We start from the raw sequence: 12,401 nt of genomic DNA, 5'->3' as shown, positions 1-12,401 counted from the left end.
GAGAAGACGGACATCATGTTCAAAACTTCCTTTCTGCTGCTGCTGCTGCTGACCCTCGTCCTAAATGTTCAGCTATGCTCCTCGGCACCATTACGTAAGTCATGCATTTTTTTTGATACAGTAATCATAACTATTGATTAAAATTATCAGAAAGAATCCCTACATTGTTCTAGATCAATGATATGAAAAATTATTGCAACTATTACTTTTATGTATTACCAAGGAAAATTATGAAATACTGTAGACTGTTGTGGTTCTCTATGTATTGTATCTACAAAATTAACTAATGTTAGGTAATATAAACGAAAAACAATGAAATAATATCTTAACGCTACATATTAGTGCAGAGTATTTGTCTATCAGTTGAATTCTGATTAAAATATTTTCAGCTGTAATTATTACAAAGGCAGAACAGATTGCAGTAGTTTAATAAATATTTGTCAATTTATGATTATATTAATGTTATTAAGAAGTACGTAGGTTGTTTAATAAGGTAAACCTGTGTGTGGTGTTACATAACAGGTGGGTTATGAGTCAGCAGAATCTAAGATGGGGAAAGGCAAATATTGCTTTAGGTATTTTCTAGCTATGAACACCAAAAATATGTATTCAGTTTGAAAAGTGGCCTCAGTCACCCACGAGAATTGAGAATAAAGTTCCTGTTCCTGAATGCGTGGATGTGATTAACAACCAAACGTCTCTCAAAATACTTTCATGGCGCTCCCGCTCCTGTTATCGTGCTTCACTGTGAGACATCTGAACGAAAACTGGATCACCACTCACCCTCTTTGTGGAGGTGCATTCGAGGCCAGTGTCAGAGCAATAGAGCACAGTTTTTTTTTTATTGCAATCAGCTTTTAAATCTAAATTAATGTATATGGGCATATTTGGGCCTTTTTAGCAATACAAAAGTAAGCTTTAATGAGAGACTTTATTTCATATTACTGAGGAACTCCAGAATTTATGAAAAAAATATAAATGTAAGTACTATAAATGTAAATAAATGCATAAAACTGTCTCTTATGTGTGTGTCAACTAAAGCACACTGTAAAATTTTATTGTTCTGATTATTTATTAAAAGAGATTTTAAATATCCTAAATGAGGGTTCCTTTGTTAACTAACATACCAAATGGCTACACTGTTGATGCACTGGAGAACCACTTGAAGTTGTCACTGAGTCACTAACTTTTATTGCAGCTGCCATAAAGTCTTCTGTTGTTGCCGAAGAACCAGAGGAAGTTGCACCACTACCTGAAGACCACAGCCACTTTACGGAGGAGAAAGAATCAGTTCTGGAGAAAGTCATTCCAGTTACTGCAGGGGAAGCAACTCCATCTCCTGAGGAATCAAAAGAAAAAGAAAGCATTCCAGTTATTGCAAAAGAACCAGAACAGGTTTTCAGCGAAGATCAGGTTTCCGATGACGCTGTTGACACTGTATCCCAGGAATCTCAGGAGCCTCTGCCTGCAGAATCTCCAGAGCAGGAGAGTGTCTCTGTAGAAGCTGCCTTTGCAGAGGCATCTCCAGATGAAACTACAGAAGAAGATGCTCCAGCTGTAAGTACAGAGAGTGAATCTCCAGAGCAGGAGAGTGTCCCTGTAGAAGCTGCCTTTGCAGAGGCATCTCCAGATGAAACTACAGAAGAAGATGCTCCAGCTGTAAGTACAGAGAGTGAATCTCCAGAGCAGGAGAGTGTCCCTGTAGAAGCTGCCTTTGCAGAGGCATCTCCAGATGAAACTACAGAAGAAGATGCTCCAGCTGTAAGTACACAGAGTGAATCTCCAGAGCAGGAGAGTGTCCCTGTAGAAGCTGCCTTTGCAGAGGCATCTCCAGATGAAACTACAGAAGAAGATGCTCCAGCTGTTAATGCAGAGAGTGAATCTCCAGAGCAGGAGAGTGTCCATGTAGAAGCTGCCTTTGCAGAGGCATCTCCAGATGAAACTACAGAAGAAGATGCTCCAGCTGTAAGTACAGAGAGTGAATCTCCAGAGCAGGAGAGTGTCCCTGTAGAAGCTGCCTTTGCAGAGGCATCTCCAGATGAAACTACAGAAGAAGATGCTCCAGCTGTTAGTGCAGAGAGTGAATCTCCAGAGCAGGAGAGTGTCCCTGTAGAAGCTGCCTTTGCAGAGGCATCTCCAGATGAAACTACAGAAGAAGATGCTCCAGCTGTTAGTGCAGAGAGTGAATCTCCAGAGCAGCATCACGTGGACAGTCCAGCTCCAGAAGCACCAATCCCAATCATTCCTGTGGAAGCTTCAGAAGATGAATCATCAGAGGAAAATGCAGCGCAAGAAGCTGCTCCAGAAGATCCTTTACTTATCGTTCCTGATGATAATACTGAAGAGGAACCTCTCCCTCTGATACCTGCAGAAGAGAAATCTGTTGCTCTTGTCCCTGCAGAACCTGAGACAGCGGAGGCAGGTCAAGAAGAACCTGCTGCAGAGGAAGCAGCACCAGTGGACTCAGCTCCAGAAGAAGCTGGTGTTATTATTCCCGTGGAACCTGCTGAACAGGAGCCGGATCTGGGGGAACAAGAGGAAACAGCCCCTATTATTTCTTCTGAAACAAAAGAAGAGGAATCTCCAGAGGAACATACAAAAGAAGAGGAAACAGTGGTCCTGGAAGAAAATGCTGAAGTGGACCCTGCTACAAATGAAGAACCTCTTCCCAGCACATTAGAAGAGGAGGAATCCATCGCTGTTTTTCCTGTAGAGCTTGAGTCCAAGGAGGAAGGTCAAGTGGAACCTGCTCCAGAAGACACAGAACCACAAGAGTCAGCCTCAGAGGTTGTCAGTGATTCTTTGGGTCCTGCTGAAGTGGAGCCAGAGGGAGAGGCTGCAGAGGAATATGCAGAAGCAGGAGCTGCAGTGGTGCCTGTCCCAATAGTCCCAGAGGTTGTAAGTGATCCTTTGGGTCCTGCTGAAGTGGAGCCAGAGGGAGAGGCTGCAGAGGAATATACAGAAGCAGGAGCTGCAGTGGTGCCTGTCCCAATAGTCCCAGAGGTTATCAGTGATCCTCAGGATCCTGCTGAAGAGGAGCCAGAGGGAGGGGCTGCAGAGGAATATACAGAAGCAGGAGCTGCAGTGGTGCCTGTCCCAATAGTCCCAGAGGTTGTAAGTGATCCTTTGGGTCCTGCTGAAGTGGAGCCAGAGGGAGAGGCTGCAGAGGAATATACAGAAGCAGGAGCTGCAGTGGTGCCTGTCCCAATAGTCCCAGAGGTTATCAGTGATCCTCAGGATCCTGCTGAAGAGGAGCCAGAGGGAGAGGCTGCAGAGGAATATACAGAAGAAGGAGCTGCTGTGGTGCCTGTCCCAATAGTCCCAGAAGAAAATGTAGAGGAAGACCCTGATACTAAGGAAGAACAACTTCCTGTTACACCAGAAGAACAGGAATCAGAACCTGACACAGGAGAGGAGGATCAAGACAAAGCAGCTGCAGCACCTGCTGTCATTGTTACTTGTACATGTACTAGTGAGGAACCAGCTCCAGAAGACCCGATTCCCATTATTCCCCTGACAGATCTAGAAGAAAAGGTTCCAGAGTACAGCACAGAAGAAGACAATGTCCCATCAGATCCTCTCCCAAGGGAGCCAGCCTTTGCAGAAGACACAGCTCCTCAGGAGAATGACACGGGCGACAGTGATGCAGAGATATTTGTCACTGAGGCCCCATCTGAGACTGAGACCATAGAGACAGCGCTGGATCCAGATGAGGAAGTCCCAGAAGCTGCAACAGAGGTTCATGTTGCAACAGAGGTGTTAACCGAAGCTCCATTTGAACCTGTCACAGCTCCTGCCCCAGCTGGTGCAGAGGCAGACAATTTTCTTTATGCTCTGGAAGGTGGCGATGGCACCAGCAAAAAGACACACAGAGAGGATCTTAAAGCTGCAGTTACATTGATAGAAGATGAAGGTAAGAATCCAACACTGAGCTATATTAATGAGTGTTTCACTACGACGTAAATAAGTCTCTTTGTCACATTTTAAATCTTGCCTTCTACCAGAGATATGCTAACCTGGAAATCTGAATTTAGCCTTCTACTATATTCAGAAATTCCTGGATGTTATTATTGCCAATCATAGTAAAAAGAAAAAATCTAAATATGAGTGGGGACAAAGCCTCAACTCATCCCTGAGGCACATCACAACAGTCCGTTTAAGAGCTCACAGTCAGAGAAGCTAGAAATCACTGCATTTGCAGCAGTTGTGTTGTGTTGATTTCACTAATGACAGTTTTGATCTCCCAGCTAAGGTGAGCAGAGGGGCGCTGCTCGGTGCAGCGTTCTTCACACTGATGTCTTTTATCATCGTTGGATTTCTTTGGACGACCATATCCAAGAAACTGCGCTGAATGCAAGTGAGAATTATGAAATGGTTTAGTATTCAAATCATTTCTTAAAGCATGGCCAACAACACTGTCTATGCATTTTCACTTACAATTGCTTCTCCTGTTTTAGGACCCTGAAGTAAAGATGAGTTGACAGTTGGAATAAGTGTTTGATAAAATATGGAGCGACTAAAGGGCTGACCAGAGCGACCTTTTCTGCGTTGGATATTTGCTTAAGAAATGTTCACTGAAGAAAATGATCCAGTTTCTTGTGGTTTGGACAGCCAGAAGACCACTATAATAACAGGAACTAGTGGCAGATGAGGTATTAAGATCTTCTACTTCAGTAAAATCAGCAACACCTCAATATGAGAACATTTTATTTGAGTAGAAATATGGAAGTTTTAGGTCTAACAAACACGCTGAGTGCATTTCATCCTCGTGACACAGTTGCCAAGTTGATTTCATTCATATTTTTTCATCTTTCCTTGTTTACATGTTTACATGTTAGCGTTCTCTTCTTCACTGCATTCGCTGGCACATTTCTACTCTTCTTTGCATGTTACCGCCGCCAACTGTTGATCAGCAGAATTGCATCGAACCAGCGCTGGTAATGTGTATCACGCTGTCTGTGTCCTCACAATGCAAACAAAACGGGGATCCACTCGTAGCATGTATTGCTCCATGGCGCTACTAGTTGTCAAAAGCTCCGCAGGGTAACAGGTTTAACAGATGCAGATGTATCATATTTTACAGACTGATTGTAGGTTTTGTATGTAAAATCTTACTCTGCAGCATAACTACATGTGTTAAAGTGGAGTAAAAACAGTATGCTACAGTATTGTAACATAAGAACCTCCACATTGTGCTAATGTACACTTTTCACCTCTGATCTTTAAACGGTCTTGACTGAATGTGAGCTATAAGTAGATTATTAGCTACTTGAGACAGTGAAAACATACTGTACGAAATGTTTGGTACGGCAGAGGTTTATGATTAATGTGAGCATGTGACCAACTGTACTACATGCTCTATAAAATGTAATATGTATTTGACACTAAGTGTTTATGAATGTTCATGATCTTGATTTAGACATGTATAGATGTATAAAAACTTTGATGCATTTGTAACTTTACTTGTGTGTTTTTGATTGTGGATCATTGAAGTTATGATCACTGCAGGTTGAGTGAATATTTTCTGTCTTGTGGTTATTAAATCAAACATTTTCCAGCCTTTAATCACAAAATGTTCTTCACGCACAATACGTTAATTCCCATTTGGCCTCATGGCTTGTACATGCAGTACAGTGCAAATCATGAATGAAAAAGCACATGCGTCCTATATGTTGTGGAAGAGCCAAGAAGGCCTATCACTTTTCCTGTTCTGTCATGCAGCATGAGAAGAAGCTCTCCTATCAATCACACTTTGGCATGTTGCAGTACCAGCTATATGTCCGCGGCTCATCCTGCACTCAGTAAATATTTTTAGGATGGTGAAGGGGACACGCTGTTCCCAATAAAAACTTTAAACTCTGCTCTGTATTAAACTGCACCCAAGGTCAGCAACCATATCCCCGCTGTAACTGCTGCCCACTTTTACTCACACTCAAATAGCCTATGAAATAAATGCACATTTACAAGACCTGGGAGTAAAGATTATAACAGAATAACTTATTTTTTAGTACTAATTTAAAGCAGGCACAATAATCTTTACATACTTTAGACGATGGAGTAGTTCACCTATAAGTTACACTTTTATATACTCGGGAAATGTCAGTAAGATTAATTAATTAATCTCTTTTACAAGATTGACCTCAGAATAAATTACATATACAGTGGGGCAAAAAAGTATTTAGCCAGCCACCAATTGTGCAAGTTCTCCCACTTAAAAAGATGAGAGAGGCCTGTAATTTTCATCATAGGTACACTTCAACTATGAGAGACAGAATGGGGGGAAAGAATCCAGGAAATCACATTGTAGGATTTTTAATGAATTAATTGGTAAATTCCTTGGTAAAATAAGTATTTGGTCACCTACAAACAAGCAAGATTTCTGGCTCTCACAGACCTGTAACTTCTTCTTTAAGAGGCTCCTCTGTCCTCCACTCGTTACCTGTATTAATGGCACCTGTTTGAACTTGTTATCAGTATAATAGACACCTGTCCACAACCTCAAACAGTCACACTCCAAACTCCACTATGGCCAAGACCAAAGAGCTGTCAAAGGACACCAGAAACAAAATTGTAGATCTGCACCAGGCTGGGAAGACTGAATCTGCAATAGGTAAGCAGCTTGGTGTGAAGAAATCAACTGTGGGAGCAATTATTAGAAAATGGAAGACATACAAGACCACTGATAATCTCCCTCGATCTGGGGCTGCACGCAAGATCTCACCCCGTGGGGTCAAAATGATCACAAGAACGGTGAGCAAAAATCCCAGAACCACACGGGGGGACCTAGTGAATGACCTGCAGAGAGCTGGGACCAAAGTAACAAAGGCTACCATCAGTAACACACTACGCCGCCAGGGACTCAAATCCTGCAGTGCCAGACGTGTCCCCCTGCTTAAGCCAGTACATGTCCAGGCCCGTCTGAAGTTTGCTAGAGAGCATTTGGATGATCCAGAAGAGGATTGGGAGAATGTCATATGATCAGATGAAACCAAAATTGAACTTTTTGGTAAAAACTCAACTTGTCGTGTTTGGAGGAGAAAGAATGCTGAGTTGCATCCAAAGAACACCATACCTACTGTGAAGCATGGAGGTGGAAACATCATGCTTTGGGGCTGTTTTTCTGCAAAGGGACCAGGACGACTGATCCGTGTAAAGGAAAGAATGAATGGGGCCATGTATCGTGAGATTTTGAGTGAAAACCTCCTCCTCCATCAGCAAGGGCATTGAAGATGAAACGTGGCTGGGTCTTTCAGCATGACAATGATCCCAAACACACCGCCCGGGCAATGAAGGCGTGGCTTCGTAAGAAGCATTTCAAGGTGCTGGAGTGGCCTAGCCAGTCTCCAGATCTCAACCCCATAGAAAATCTTTGGAGGGAGTTGAAAGTCCGTGTTGCCCAGCGACAGCCCCAAAACATCACTGCTCTAGAGGAGCTCTGCATGGAGGAATGGGCCAAAATACCAGCAACAGTGTGTGAAAACCTTGTGAAGACTTACAGAAAACGTTTGACCTCTGTCATTGCCAACAAAGGGTATATAACAAAGTATTGAGATAAACTTGTTATTGACCAAATACTATTTTCCACCATAATTTGCAAATAAATTCTTTAAAAATCAGACAATGTGATTTTCTGGATTTTTTTTTTTTCTCATTTTGTCTCTCATAGTTGAGGTATACCTATGATGAAAATTACAGGCCTCTCATCTTTTTAAGTGGGAGAACTTGCACAATTGGTGGATGACTAAATACTTTTTTGCCCCACTGTATACAATGTCTCAGCAAGACAAATCAGTCAAACAGAACAGATCACACACACTTATAATAACATGACAAACACTAAATAAAACTTTATACAACAAGTATATTTCATATTGAACATACAGTATATTTAAGATGTGTATGGAGGATTTTTTTCTACATGCATGTTGCTGTAATTTACAGTATAAGATGTATGAGAGGTTTCTCTGTGAAAATCCAAATTAATTATCTTTGTCATGAATCCTGGATGATCTCTGTGGTTCTTCAGCACCAAAAAGGCCTAATTTATCTATTTAAGTTTTCCATATTTATGTGAAATATGATGCACTTGTGATGCTCTGGTCTCATTTTCAGATCATCATGCCCATAAACTGATAAATATATAAGAAATCAAATGTATCCTCTTAAAATGTTTATCTAAAGCTAACATGGGGCTCCTGCCATCAGAGTTTGAGAAATCAAGTGGATATTTGCTAAAATTACACTCTTTTTAGTATAAAATTTACTGTTTTGGTTACTGTCCCTCCACTGCAACTCACAACAGCAAGGAAACTCTGTTAAGAAGACAGAAACCGCAGGAGGGAATTTCGTACAAAAGCGACTGTAACAATGAAAGTCACTCTCTTGATTTTTCCAACACAGGCAGCTAAAGCCTCATGCTAGCTTCAGGGAAATAAACAATACATTTTTGCGCAAAACAGCTACAGGGCAAGACAGCTGTAGATTTGTCCCCTATCACACTGATTAAGAAGGGATCTACTGAAGACCTGTATGAACAGGGGCAGTGATTAGATCAACCAAAACCTCTTTCAGTGGTCATAGGCACAAGGCATACTTAAAAAACTGTGAACCTATCCTTTAAGGCAGGATTTATTCAAGAACACTGGTAGTTGACAGACATCCTCATATGGGAGACAAGGAGTTATGGTGGTTATAAAAAGCAGGCGAACCTGTGACAGCTGACAGCCTGATGGACATGGGAAGGCCATCAGGGTGGAGCAGGGGAGAAGGAATCTGCTATTGCTTGAGCAGCAGGAGGTGAAAGCTCGTGAAAAGGGGGGACAGGAGTCAGCACATCTGGCCGAGAGAAGCTTGAAGCACTGAGGCTCCAGACGTTTTAAAAAGCAGATGAGATACATGACTGGTCCACAAGGTGAATCCTCTTGTGTGAGAGCATTACTGGGATATTTTGGACTGAACACAAATGGAAAAATCCAGACAGGAGTTACACTTAATATAAAAACCCTGGCTGAGCATCCTCAGGTGTGCTGAACGCCAAACTTGCAGTGTAAGAACTTGCTGACTATGTGTCCTAATGCGGCATGAAGTCATCCCCGAAGAAGGAGTAAAACAGATCCTCCGATTATTTGAAGAGAAGTAGATACACCAGTAGATACATACAGTAGAGACACCATTCAAAGACACACAACACAAAGGTGTGCAATAGAACACACGGATCGCATGTATCTGCTTTCGTATCAGTTGTAGTGCTACTCTGACATTTACACCTTCATGCCATAAATTATTTGTGCGCCACTGTGTCTGTTCCAACTAGTCACAGTTCTCAAATCTCCAGCATGGACTTTACTCTGAGGAGGACACAACCAGTTCATGGAAGCACAGCAGCCTCTAGTGGCAACATACATTATACTAGTAAATAATGATTAAAGTCATAATTTCTGAGCATGCCCTTCGAGAACCAATACAGCTAATGTACCATATGTGGGAGCCGAGGTAACAACACATCCGAACAGGAACTGTTTTCTGCTCAAGCTTATTCCGGTTTCAACACCTGCTCACAGCTGAGAACAGAGCAATTAATTCATTAGTTGTTTTTGTTTTTCTCTGTTGAGTCTATGTTGGACAGTAGGACTGTACACACCCTAAGAGGATGTACAGTTACTGTACTGGCAGCTACAGCATCCCTTCAATATGACCCGTGTGGACAGTTTGCACGACTGTTCTGTGACATTACTGAATTTTCATATAGTTTTTGCATCAACAGGATGAAATTTTTCATGTATTTAATCAAGCAAAACAGACATTCATGTCTGGTTATTGAACCCATTCATCTTGTGATAATGTGATTTTATCCATACTGACCTCCCCAGCAAGTGTCCTTGTTCTCATTAATGCATAAAAGACAGGAATCTAGTGTTAATCATTGCACAGTGTTTTTGCAGACCATCATTCTGATGCTATTACTTTGTCTACTGCATTTTAAACCAGTGAGCTAAGGCTAAATAACAGAGATGTCTTTCTGTACAATCCAGTACATTTCAACAGCACCACAAGCTACATCTTCCAAAATGACCAGTTTCAAAAAACAATGGACATTAACGGCTTCATGAAGGGAAGATTTACTGCAGGAATACTGTATAGTACTGTGTTATTTTAGCCAAGCGTACCTAATAAACGGGACACTGAGTGAATATAATACTGCACAGAGAAAACGTGACCCTGAAAGTATCACTTCTGCTCATGTAAAGTACCTGATAGCTGTATGTTAAACATCTGCCTGCAAACCATTTACTTTTGAGAGATCAGCTTTGCTTCGCGTATTGCCACCAAATTTTAGGGACTGAATTCATCCACGTGAATGTGGACACTTATTGAACAGTATGCTTGTTTTTAATAAATGTACACAGAAGTCAGTGGGAATAAGCACTAAATCAAGTATACGGGAGAAATAAAAACAGACTATCCACTTTTATTTTCAACATAAACGACCACTTTTTTTAAAATCAGTTGGTAGATTTTTTCACAACTGTTTTAAACAATGAGTGGAAAATATTCACCAACAAATAATAATCCTGCAACACCTCCCCACAGGTGAAACATTTAATATAAAAAAAAAAAAAAAGTATCACACTTGAGGACATTTTACCAGCAGATCAGACATTTCAGGCAACATTTGCCTGCTTTTATTGAGTTCTTAGCTATTCATGGATGCACAGATGGCACCAGCCTACAGGCCCCACCATGCTCACACATGAATCTAAGAAAGGTAGGCTACTTAATTGACAGGGAGTCATGATAGGCTGCACTGTGGACAGGACTTGAGCCACTGCCTGCTGGAGAGGAGACCGGTGAGCCTTGTTGTGTCCAAAAAAAAAAAAAAAAAAAAAAAAAACCCCATATTGCTGAACATTGTTGCCCCATCGCCGTGCGTGAGCCCGAGTCTGACAGGCTGCCTCTCCCAACTACGATCCGAGTTACAGAGGAGGCTTTCGGCTCAAGCCTCCATCCGCCATTTTCAGCTGATTGTGAGCAGGTAGAGCACAAAAAAATCACAAGTCCCCGGTCACATAAAGCAGGTAAGTGCGCGTGTAGAGTAGCCTGCAGGCTGCCCCCAAAAACCGGCAACATTTAGGGAGGAAAAGGCTGCAGCCGGCTTCCTTCTGCAGCATCGGGGAGAACAAGGAGAGCGGACGGTCTGCCTACAGGGGTAACAATAAACTGTATCCTTCAGGCGGTGTGCGGGTCACAGATCTGCTCATTTTATTTGTCTTTGTCAACTTTTTTTTTTGGGATGAACAGAGACAAAACGCTTTAAAATCCGCTTTACGCACGCACCCACCCTGAAATCTCTCCATTTGTTGCTTGAACTTCAGCTAGCAGGGATTTAAAAATGTCTGATCACACAACTCCAGCACCAGCCGGGATTATAGTAACAGAGAGAGAGAAAAAAAAAAAAACCATCCAAGTGAACCTAAATGAACCGGCCAGTAAAAAGTTCACGCATTTGATCCATTATTTTAAGAGGATGTTAAAGCTTGAGCCCCGCAAATTTGCAGACAATAAGGGTTATTGTCTCAGCCGTGTCATCTTCCTGCCTGTCTGTCTGGTAGCTGCAACATCATTAAGTCAAATAAGAGTGGCTCATGTCTCAAGATCTGTTGGTGAGCTGTGTGGATATATATTTTTTTTGTTAATGAGTTCAGTGAGCTCAGCCCCACAACACATGGGTCAGCTCATTGTGCTCCTGAACAATTGGCTTTTCTACCAGCTGGGACAAAAAGCAAGTCACTAAACTGCCTGTGATGGAAACATTTTTGGGGAAAAAACATTTCTTTAAAGTGCAGGAAATGCGAATGTGGATTAATAGATAAATTGATTGAAAGAAAACATATTGGCTTTTCTGATAAACTGGTTTTTGTTGTCATTTTTCTAAACATTCGCTGGTTCCAGCTTCTCCAATGTGAAGTCAAGCAGCTTTTCTCTCTTTCGGCCCATCGGAGATTTAATATTTTCTCCGTCACATACATCTTAAACATTTAAATGACGTCGTTGTGTACTGTAAAGCCTCACAGACCATTAAAGCCTGTAGGACCTTTAGCCCTGCCTGATGCTGCGCTTATCTTGGGGCTTACCTCCGGTTTTTCTGATAAAGCAATTTAAAGACATCATGTTGGGCTCTTTAACTGTGACGAGAGCTTTATACTTTCTGCCGTTTTATAGGCTGCTCTCTTCTTAAAGATTCATTGTGAAAATAACATGTAAACCAAGTAATTAGTGGGTGCAGCCTGTGTTCATTCATAGGCTACACTGCTTTTTTTGCTGTATTCATGAAAGGTGCTGCAAACTGGTTTTTATCAGAGGCAAACTATTAATATGCTGTTCACCTGTGGTGTCATTTGCAT

This window comes from Pempheris klunzingeri, chromosome 2, assembly GCF_042242105.1.
Source record: "Pempheris klunzingeri isolate RE-2024b chromosome 2, fPemKlu1.hap1, whole genome shotgun sequence".
NCBI lineage: Eukaryota > Metazoa > Chordata > Actinopteri > Acropomatiformes > Pempheridae > Pempheris > Pempheris klunzingeri.
This window is presented reverse-complemented; position numbering follows the sequence as displayed.